Consider the following 12,066-nt stretch of genomic DNA (forward strand, 5'->3'; position numbering starts at 1 on the left):
AAGGGGGCATAGCTACAAATTGAGGGGTGATAGATTTAAGACAGATGTCAGAGGCAGGTTCTTTACTCAGACAGTGATAAGGGTGTGGAATGCCCTGCCTGCCAATGTGGTTAACTCAGCCACATTAGGGGCATTTAAACAGTCCTTGGATAAGTTCATGGATGATGATGGGATAGGGTAGGGGGAGGGGCTTATATTAGTTCACAGGTCGGTGCAACATTGAGGGCCGAAGGGCCTGTTCTGCGCTGTATTGTTCTATGTTCAGACATATTTCAAATTGTTGACATGAGGAAGACTATCTGATAGAGCAAAGATGAATCTTACACCATAAAATAATACTTCACGGAGAAACACATCAAGACAAGTTGAAGGAAGGCAACCAGCGAATAAGAACGGCCAAGCTTATTTTTAATATCTTGCAATGTAGCAACCAATATGCAAAAGAAATATTACATTTTGTCAGATATATGTCAATCCTATGCCTACGTACTGATCTGGTCAGGTGAGGAGGTTTGGGGAGGGACAGATGAGAGGATGCGGCATTGGCAGCTGTCCTTTTAACCGGAGATAGTAGGAACTGCCGATGCTGGAGTCTGAGACAACAAGGTGTAGAGCTGGATGAACACAGCAGACAAGGCAGCATCAGAGGAGCAAAGAAATTGACGTCTCGGGTCTGGACCCTTCTTCAGAAAATCTGAAAATTTTCTGAAGAAGGGTCCAGACCCAAAACGTCAGTTTTCCTGCTCCTCTAACGCTGCCTGGCCTGCTGTGTTCAACCAGCTCTACACCTTGTTGTCCTTTTAACCATCTTGGTTAGTTGCAACATTTTGTTTTCGCAAGCAGCTACAACATTTCAATTTAAAAATAATTGGCTCACTGAAATAAAAGGGGCCAAATTGCAAGGATTTCTTAGGAGAAAGAAAGTGGAATTTTACTATCTACTGCCCTGAAAAAAATAGTGTATTTCCAACATAAAACAGACACAGATAGTATGCTCCAAAGGGTAGGGCGAGTGTGCCTAATGGTTCAAATATGGATAAAAGAGCTGAATTGCAGAGGTGAAGTAGGAGTGACTTCCCTCGACATTAAGGTTTCATTTGACTGAGCACGGCAAGAAGGAGCTTTTGTAAAATTAGAGTTAATGGAAATCAAGGAAAAATCTCTCCACTGATTGGAATCATTTGTGGCGAAAAGAAAAATGGTTGTAGTTGACAGTTGGTCACGTCAGCTCCAGAAAATCACTGCAAGAGCTTCTCAAGCTAGTGTTCTAGACCTAACCATCATCAGCTGCTTCACTCCATCATAATGTCAGAAGTGGGCTAGTTGCTAATGATGGCACAATGTTTAGCACTATTCAGAATCTTTCTGTTATTGATTGAGCCCATGTTCAAATGCAGCAAAATCCAGGTTTGGGCTGACAAATGGCACCCTTCAATTCACCCTACATAAGTGCCAGACAATTACCATCTCCAACAAGAACCTAACTACTGCCTCTTCACACACAATACTATTATTATCACACTATCAATACTCTTGCGGTTACCAGTAACCAGAAACTAAACTAAAACAGCTATATGAGTACTGCGGCTACAACAGCAGTTCAGAGGATAGGATTCCTGTACTGAGTTCTGCATCTCCTGTCTCTCCAATGCATTTCCTCTATCCAAATCAGGCATGTGATAGAATACTCCCCATTTTCCTGGATGAGTGTAGCTCAAGAAGCTTGACGCTATCAAGGATAAAGCAGCTCACTTGCTTTTTTTGGCACCACAACCACAATCATTCTCCCTTTCACTAACGAAATCCATCAGCAAGCTTCATCTAAAAGATTCTCTACTGAAATTCGCCAAGGTTCTTCAGACAACAACCCTTCAAATCCATAATCACTGCCATCCAGAAGGACAAAATCAGCAAACACATGAGAATATCATCACCCTCCTCCCTCCGGAACCTCTCTGATGAAGGGTCTAGGCCCGAAACGTCAGCTTTTGTGCTCCTGAGATGCTGCTTGGCCTGCTGTGTTCATCCAGCCTCACATTTTATTATCTTAGAATATCATCACCTGCCAGGTTCCTTTCTTTACTCTTAAGTATATCACCGTTCCTTCAGTGTCATTTGGTCAAAATCCTTAAACTCCCTCCCTAAGGGCATTGTGCGCCTACCTACACCAAATGGACTGCATTGGTTCAAGAAAGCAGCTCACCACTGCCTTCTCAAGGGCAACTAGGGATAAGCAATAAATGCTGTCCCAGTCAGCAATGCCCATATTCCTTCATTAATTTTAAAAATCAGACAGGAGATAAAGGCAGCTGCAGTTTAAAGTTTCTATGATTCCTTAAGGTCATAAAGTCATTGTCATACGTGGAAACATTCTTTTCAGTCCAACCAATCCAAGCCAACCATGTTCCCAAACCAAACTAGTTCCACTTGCATGCATTTGGCCTATATCCCTTCAAGACGCTCCTGTTCATGTACTTATCCAAATATCTTTTAAATGCTGTAACTGAAGCTGTATCCACAACTTTTCCCATCTGTCTGGTTATTGCTGTGTTTCCTCAGCAGTGGTAAAGTTTTCAGATCTTGAGCTCAGGGTGAACGGTTGATTTTTCACTGGGCACAGGATTTTGGTGTAGATTGAGAGGTGGGCAGAAAGAATGTCTTCCCGCTCTTGCTTACAAATTCCATTTTTCCTTGTCTCTGCTCTGCTGCTTAAAGGCAACTGTTGATCTAAGTTCATTTGCATATTCCTGAGTCGGCACTTTGGTTTTCCTAAGCTGGTTAATGTGAACTTATCGAACGCATAGGAACTAAATGGGAGACAGAGATCTGAGTTTCTTAATATCAGTTTGAATTGTGCCACTTGATAAAAATGCTAATTGTGATGTGGCCAGTTTCATGAATTCCATTTAGGTTCCCTGAACTTGCCTCAATCTGTTATCAAGTGTTGATCACTGCGGCCATTTTAGACCAGATTAAACATTGTTAGAGCCATACTGTAATCTTTAAGGGATCTTCGGTAACAGCAATCAGGTAACCAAAGCTGAAATATTTATATTTGACTGCAGTCACAACAATACTTATGTTACAGTCTTTTTTCACTACATCAATCTTACTGTAGTAAGGACCCTTTATCATGACTTAAACATTCAAATCATGATCATTTTATTCCCATTATTCTGTTCTCAATTCCCAGAAACTGACCATTTTCATACCAACATTGAACTATCATTCTAAGAAACTGCAAGAATCCAACTTTCTGGAACTTTTCCCATTGTTTTTCAAATTGAAGTTACTGCATCTTTCTAGCTCCATGAGAGAGTATCATAAAGTCTCCAAGTCCATCAAGTGTGTTATTACTCAGATTTCTGGGTTTTATATTATTTATTAACATTGACAATTTTTTTGTAGTTCCCATTAGTCATATCTTTTGGGACAAAAACCTTGGTTTTTAAACTTGTTGCGGTCATCCATAAATAAGGACAGAATGAGTGATGGAATGTGCCAACTTATATTGGGAGTTTCAAGACAGTACCAATATTTTCAGTCGATCTTGAGGTATGTGTCAACATTAAAGGGGCTCCTTGAGAGAAAGTGAAAGAGAATCCAGCACATGTTAACCCAAGTAAACTTTTTAAAATTGATTTTTTTCTGACTACTTTGACTGTCAGACTACTTCTTCCAAAATTAGAAGTAAATATCATTTATTTTGATGTGGATAGAGACAATGGTAGTTTACATTATTTTGCAGGAATTGTGGTCATTAGTAATCACATTTATTAGGATGTAAAGCAAACCTTCCAGCATGTTAATATACTGAACTCTAAAAGAATCTAAACTTATTTGGTCCATTCCAACATCTGTTTCTTACTGCAGCAGCATAATAGATAAAATGTGTGTTACTTAACAGTTAGCATGGCTGAACGCAAAAGCAAAATACATGAAAATGGATTAGTATCTGGCTTTTAAAAAATACATCTTCTTTTCCCTTTCCAATAGTTTTTGTTATTCTGTCTTAAAGTCAATTTTTATTTCCCTAAATACACAAGCCATTTCTTGTTCAAAACTTCCCCCTTTCAAATTAGCACATTCATGCACTTCAAATTGCTGGGTAATTAACTCACAACTGAAAGGTTTCACGTGCTTAGAGCTGAACTTTCACATTAGGGGCTCTTGTGGTGCTGAGTTAGAGTCCATAGCCCTGGAACAAGAGATCTGAATTCAAGTCCCAAATGCTCCAGAGGTGCGTAGTAACATCTCTGAATGGGTTGATTAGAACAGAAAAGGGTGAATTTTCACATTTTTCTTTTTGACATAGTCATTGCAGCAAGTCTGTCATGGCCAATAACAACTTTTCTCATGCAATCTTCTGCTCTTCATCTCATCGATTATGCAATCAGCCTCTTCAGTCCCTGTCTCATGAAAACACACAGCAGGGGAGGTAGAAATGCATGTCTTTGCTGGAACTTTGTGCCATTCACACTATCAGCATGATATTTAAACCCCAGCTCCACAGCAATTCAGGCGCTGCAAGCCAGGAATTGGCCTTCACACTTTGGTCCTGTAGGAATATCCTCAAGGAAATGGCCCAGAAAGGGAAGTTAATTCCATGCTTCACCAACAGGGATCTTTACAGCGCACAGGGTGGTGAAAGGAGTGCAGTGCTTTTCTCTCTTTGAACTGAGCTGCTGGCATTAAAATTTAGTGCAGCTATGTGGGAAATTGGCGCTCCCTTAAAAACTCTGTGCTTTTAATATTCCATATTTAGCATTTCTTGTGTAGCACGAGACCTCATTTAATTGTGTTACAGTTGTAATTGGCCTTCTGAAAGGGCAAATAAAAGATTTAATGGGTGTCACACTACTCTGTTAAGAATGTTTTGGAAAATATTAAGGTTTTGGTTTGAAAACAGTGAAATTTAATATTCAAATAAGGTGGGCAGGGAACAATAGTCATCGCTGTTGTGAATAGCTGCCCAGGGTCATTGGCTAAAACGAATCAGACAACTGACTGACTGACATGGCTCAAGCTACCTTCCTCCAGAAACAGGGCTATCAACAATTGCTTGGGGAAGTGGGGTGGGGGGGGTGGAGAGAAGCGGTCCTTGGTTGAAGCAGTCCTTGGTTGAAGCAGACTTCCTCAGGAAGAGTGACCAGAAGAACAGGAGAAAGACCCAGGGAAGAGTTCCTTAACATCTAAGCTAGAAAGGAGGAGGATATCTTCACAATTTCAACAAGACCAACACATTCCATGCCAACAACCTGTGTCTCCTGTGGTATCAGTGAAACATCCTCAATTGTCACGGTTGTACAGTTCTTAGCTAATTAACAAATGTATCCTATCTAAGCTGCTGCTTCTTAACAAACTCAATGAGCCATCTAAAAATTGTTTGCAAATAGCCAACTTCATATATTTAGTAACTGCGATCACAAATCCCCAAAACTAACAGCTGAGACCGTGATGATCACCAGGATGGGATGGTCACCCATTCCTTCCAAGTGCAAGTTTTCCTCTGAGAGATGACACAGTTCATTGGGGATATTGACCTGGAACATCATTAGTCTATGTCTGCATTGTCTCCAAGAGCTGTTGAAAAAGACATCCATGGGGGATCTTCACCTGGAAGACTGTGGCAGTCAAAGGTGATTTCTGTCATTTGGGGGCTAGCTGATGTAGCAATTGCTCACTCCTTCTACACCATCTGCACCTGCAAAGCAAAGTCACCAAGCAACAGCAATGGCCGTATGGACTGAAAGTTTGTGGGGAGCTTTGGAAAAAGAACAGCACTTCAGGACTGATACTCCTGCGCTCTTTGGACAATCATAATTAAGTGTTATGTTACACCCTGACACATGGTGTCATGAAAGCTTTGCAAAGAAGCAAATATCATGCCTCTGTGAGGAGCAGTGAGTTATGTATTTTTATCCAGATGTGCAATGTAGAATCAAAGTGTTCAAGCTACACTTTCAGCACACTGTGATAGCATTCCCTTTTGAGAAAAAAAACATCGTTGTACATAACAGACCGTGTCCTTGCATGAACAGTGTGCAAATATGGCAGCTCTCATATGCCTTCCAGTGTCAGGCATAAAATGTGTTTCAGAAGTGGTAAACCCAGATGACATATTTAAGTTAGCTTCTATTTGATTTATTTATGTGACATGACAAGGAGGCAAATAATGCAAACAATGATTGTTTGAGGCTTTAATTTGTAATACTTATTCTTGGACAATGAATGGCCTGTCAATAAAGTGCAATTTGATGCCAGATTGGTGGCATAATGAATCAGCAGATGCACAACTACTGCAATTTCCCCTAACAGGGCATCAAAAGCAAACAATTGCACTCTGCCCACTCTGCACATCGTGGCAGGAATTTTGTTTCAATATTGGATGGTTGATATGGGATCAAAGATGGCAAGGCTTCCTTTAGTGATTTGCTGGCTCTGCCCAAAATACAAGTCGACTCCCCCATCTGTGCCTGTGTCCCTGGTGACCTTTCAGCCTCCTGCATTTCTTTTCTACCTCATTACAAAATTGTTAACATCATAAATTTACGCCAGGGGCCATGTCTTTGCAAACTGATCATGGCCTGCCCACACACTGAAATCAGACAAGCCTGAATGTAGTGGTAACTCCTGATTGACTGCAGTCCCCCTCACCACCTTAATGGCTGATCTCCTTTAATTTCCTACATGGGCATTTGGTTGAAGCACATGAATGTGCCTGTGGCATAAGATGCTGCCACATGCTGTATGTGTGGCTTTCAAACAGCATGGTACCATAAGTGACATGTCCATCATTTAACTGTTTAGTGCTCCAACACTATAAACCAATGCAAGCCATGGAGGGTGTAAGCCACAGTCTGTAAGCAAACACTATATATGAGCTTTTTGCTGGAAAAAAGGACTGAAACCACAACAGCTTTCAAGTACATGAGTGCTAACAAACAAAGAGAGGAACCATAAGATGGATCCTGTGTCAATGATTAGGATGTATGTGTCTACTTGAGTGCCAAGACACTTGGCGGAAACATACAAGTCATATTTGTCTCTGAAGGGCTGAAGCGCTGTGAATTGGTCCAAATTGTCCATAATAATGTGGAAGCATAACAAGCAGTTTGATGATGTCCACTTGCATGGACAAAGGATGGAGGCAGACGGTGTCCACGGACCAGGAACATTATAGTAATGACCCAAATAAACAATTGGTAAGCTGTTGTGACCAGTAGTAGAGATTGGCACCTTTTGTAGATGATGGTATCAAGGAATCTGTTTTGTTTTATGTTTGCATTTTCTAAATGTGGAGCTTTTAGATGTTTCATCTAAATTTGGGAATTGGTTCCATTTAGTTTTTCAGGGAAAGAGAAGAGAATTGCAAGTTGCATTAAAGTGAGGCAAATTCGGTTAATAATGAGTTGGAAGCCACGGAAATAAATTCCTGCATGATAATGAGATTCTGAACTGGGTACTTAAAACTCAAAGAGAAAATCAGAGTTTTTTTCTTGAAGCAAAAGTTTGATTGTTAGTCATAGCACTTTCCCAATTTTCTTGCTATTTCCCCTGCTGTTCATGGACGGAAAACTTTCAGCTTAAGTGTCACTACTTCCCTCAGCTGAGTGAGTTTATCAGTTCTAACCAGATTTTCAGTTTGCCATACAAAAGTTACAAAATTATGCCATTGAAAAATATACTCAAACTTAATTCATCAGTTTCTGCTGAGCAATTCTGGAATCATCACCAAGAAAGCTAAAAGCTCCACATTTAGAAAATGCAAACATAAAACAAAACAGATTCCTTGATACCATCATCTACAAAAGGTGCCAATCTCTACTAATTCAGAGATGGATCACATACATTTCTGGTTCAATTCACTCTCTATGTTGAGTTAACTAACACCAGCTGATACAGCACTATAATTTGCCTCAGTGTTCTGTAAATCTAACATAAATCATACATTATGTGTATAAATAAAATAGACAACAGTTTTCAGTGAATTTTGAATGTAATTACATTTCTTTTAACAGAGAAAAACAGATCATGCTACCTTATGTAAGTTAGTGAGCTAAATTCACTTCATAGAGTCACAGATTCTTCCTGGTGGCACGGTAGCTCAGTGGTTAGCACTGCAGCCTCACAGCGCTAGAAACCCGGGTTCAATTCCAGCCTTGGGTGACTGTCTGTGTGGAGTTTGCACATTCTCCCCGTGTCTGTGTGGGTTTCCTCTGGGTGCTCCGGTTTCCTCCCACAGTCCAAACATGTGCAGGCTAGGTGGATTGGCCATGCTAAATTGCCTGTAGTGTTCAGGGGTGTGTGGGGTGTAGGAGGATGGGTCTGGGTGTGTTTCTTCAAGGGGCGGTGTGGACTTGTTGGGCCGAAGGGCCTGTTTCCACACTGTAGGGAATCTAATCTAATCAATCTGTCAGTCCTGTTACAGCTAGCTGTGAATGGTTATAGATAATTAAAGAACTTAAAAGTGAGGCTCAACAAAATCCACATCATCAATGATGAGGGTGCAAACATGTCAGAATAAAGGACAAGGCTTAAGTATTTGCATCCATCTTCAGCCAAAAGTGTTGAGTGGATGATTCCTCTTGGCCTCTTCCAGAGGTCCTTAGCATTACAGATGTTAATCTTCATTTCATTTTACACAACCTCTAGCAACTGCTGAAGGCATTGGATACAGTCAAGTCAAAGTGTCCTAACAACATTCCAGCAATAAAACTGTAGATCTGTGCACCAGAACTAGCTGCACTCGTAGCCAAATTGTTCCATACAATTAAAACACTGGCATCTAATGACAAAGTGGAAAATTGCCTGGGTCTTTCATGTGCACTAAAACCTGAACAAATCCAATCTGACTAATTACTGACCAATCAGTCTACTCTCTACTTTGGTGAAGTGAAGGAAGGGGTTGTTGACAGTGCTGTCAAGCAACACTTGCAAAGGAGTAACTTTCTAATTGACAGCCAGCTTGGGTTTCATCAAAGCCACCCAGTTCCTGACCTCATTACAGCCCAAACCCAATCCTTGCACCCAACAGACAGCATCACTTCCAGAAGGCAGCTCGCTAGTATCTGCTTCAGAGCAATTAGTGATGGGCAAAAAATTCTGGTTTTTCAATTGACATCCACACTCAAGAACTAATAAAACAAAATCTAACTGGTTCTTGGCCCTCTGGTACTATTTCCACATTAAATAGCGAGATTGTCCTTGCTCTTATTCAGCAGGAAGCATCCTTCTTCAATGTTGAAATTAAATGACAGCGTGGCTTCAATGTGATTGGTAATTCAAATAAGAAACAAAATCCCACCAGCAGCACTTTCTTTATTCTTTCATAGGATAAGGGCGTTGCTGGCTATGCAGCATTTATTGCCTCTAATTGCCCTGAGAGCAGTTACAGTCAACCCCATTGCTGTAGGTCTGGAGTCATATGTAGGCCAGACCAGGTTAGGATGCAGTTTCCTTCCCTAAAGGACATTAGTGAACCAGATGGGTTTTTTCCAACAATCAGCAATGACTTCATGGTCATCATGAGACTCTTTATTCCAGATATTTTATTGAATTCAAATTCCACTGTCTGCCATGGTGGGATTTGAACCCAGGGCCCCAGAACATTATCTGGGTCTCTGGACTAATAGTCCAGCGAGAATACCACTAAACCAACACCTTCCCTTACAATCAGCTTTTTCATTAAATTGGCATTTCTAGGTAGTTTGTGTCCTGAATGAATTGCATACTTACTGCATTGAATTTAACATCAGATACAACTTAAAACAAACAAACAAACTACAAATTGTATCAGAGATAACAGGAACTGCAGCTGCTGGAGAATCTGAGGTAACAAGGTGTACAGCTGGATGAACACTGCAGGCCAAGCAGCATCTGAGGAGCGGGAAAGCTGACGTTTCCAGCCTAGACCCTTCATCAGAATGAAACGTCAGCTTTCCTGCTCCTAAGATGCTGCTTCGCCTGCTGTGTTCATCCAGCTCTACAGTTTGTTATCTCAAACAAACTACAAATGTTGACTTGACCAATTAGTCAAAAATGTGGCAATCCTGCATGATGAATAGCAGTTTCGATGTGAAGAATGATCATGAGGGTCAGTTAGCACATGCGTTCCTTCCTTTAGGTACAGAGACCAAAACTGTGTGGTCTCATCAAAGACAATTGCAGTAATTTTTTTTATACTTGTACTCCAGTCCTCTTGTAATAAAGATGAACATGCCTTTCTAATTGTTTTGAAGTACATGGACGGTACTTCTCTGTGCTTGTGTAAAATTATTCATTTTTTTCCTATTCATATTACCTATAACAGATTACCTATAGACCCATCATCATTTAAGTTTCATAGATTTGTAATACTTTTTGTATTACATTTCCCTTTCATAAAATCATGTTGGTTTTGCCTAAATCATGTTATGGTTTTCTTGATGCCTTTTACCACTTTAACTCCAGCACTCTTACTCTTCCAATGACCAAAATCAGACTAACTGGTCTGTACTTTTCCACCTTCTCTGCTTTCTTTATTGAATTGTTGTGACACATCTGTAATCATCTCATCCACTGGGACATTCCAAAAATCTAGCACATTTTGGAAGATCATGGCCAGTGCACCCTTAATCTCTGCAGCCAAGTCTTGACTACAGTTCCTTATATGCTACTTCCTGTAACAACTCCATTCCATTTTCCTAGTTTCTCCAACTCACTTTCATCTGCTCCAATGATGCCACATTCTACTGGGGTGCCTCTAATGTCTCCTCCTTTTTTCCCCTCCAGGGAGGGATTTCCTTCACCATGGTTTACAGGGCTTTACCCATATTTGACCCATTTCCCACAGGTCTCCTCTCACGCCGACTCCATCCTGGAAAAACATTAGGAGTCCCCTTATCCTCACTAGCCATCCCACCAGTCTCCATATTCAAAGGATCATTCTTGACCAGTTCCACCACCTTCAGCAGCAAGCCACCGAAAAACACATAGGAACTAGGGTGAGGAGTACTCAATTCAGTCCACTGAGCCTGCTTCCCCATTTTATATCGTGGCTGATCTCATCTCAGCATCAACTCCACTTTTCTGCCTGTTTCCCATAATCGTTTGCCTATTGCCAATTAAAAAGTATTTCTATCTTCTCATTAAGGTTATTTACTGTCCTGGCATCCACCTCATTCTGGTATAGTAATCTGCACACAATTATGGCCCTTTGAGAGGAGTAATTCCTCCTCATCTCCATTTTAAACCTGCCAGCTTTAGCCTAAAACCATTACCTCTCATTCCAGAATGCCCATGAGAGGAAATATCAGTTCCACATCTACCATGTCAATCCCCTTTCCTGCATACAATTATTAGCTCTCCTCTCATTCTTCTAAACTCTACTGAGTCTATGCTTAAACTGCTCATTCTCTCCTGATAGTTCAAGTGTTTCATCTGTTCAATTAATTTAGTGAAAATTCTCCGAATTGCTTCCAATGTAATTACAGCTTTCCTCAAGTAATTTTCCCCATCCCTCATTGTCGGCATTCCACAGAAGCCAATTTTTCTGAGACACCCTGGTCAACACCTCCGTCACTCTTAACACTTCCTCCCTAACTCCATGGCATTTTCCCATGCTATCACAGGAGGTATAATGTTGTCCTTTCACCTCCACCCTCCTTACTTCCGAGATCCAAAAGCACCCTTCTTGGCGAAGCAGCATTTTACTTGTATTTTTTTCAATCAAGTCTATTGTATTGTTGCTTTTAATGTGGTCTTTTACGTTATCAAGATGAACTGTTGATTGGATGACCGCTATGAGGAACACCTCTTTTTTGTTTATTAGAAAGACCCTGACCTCCAAGTTTCTTACTATTTCAATTAATCGGCTTGCTCCCATGCTAACATTTCTGTATTGAGCCTGCTGCATTTTTCAATGAAACTCAACGCAAGTTGGAGGAACAACATCTTACTTTCCACTTCGGCATCTTGCAGTCTCAAAGGTGCAATACCGAGTTTAACAACTTCAGAGCATAACCTCTATCCTCTACTCCCCCGACCTTGGCTGGCTTGTGTTTTGTCGATTTGGAGGCCCATTTT

At 40.8% G+C, this 12,066-nt stretch overlaps 1 protein-coding gene across 4 annotated transcripts in view; it reads right to left on the reverse strand.

Moving 5' to 3' along the window:
* The window catches only part of dph6 (diphthamine biosynthesis 6), a 295,616-nt gene that overhangs the window by 164,874 nt on the left and 118,676 nt on the right, over positions 1–12,066 (reverse strand). The window lies entirely within an intron of this gene.

The sequence above is a fragment of the Stegostoma tigrinum genome, chromosome 10 (assembly GCF_030684315.1).
Source record: "Stegostoma tigrinum isolate sSteTig4 chromosome 10, sSteTig4.hap1, whole genome shotgun sequence".
NCBI lineage: Eukaryota > Metazoa > Chordata > Chondrichthyes > Orectolobiformes > Stegostomatidae > Stegostoma > Stegostoma tigrinum.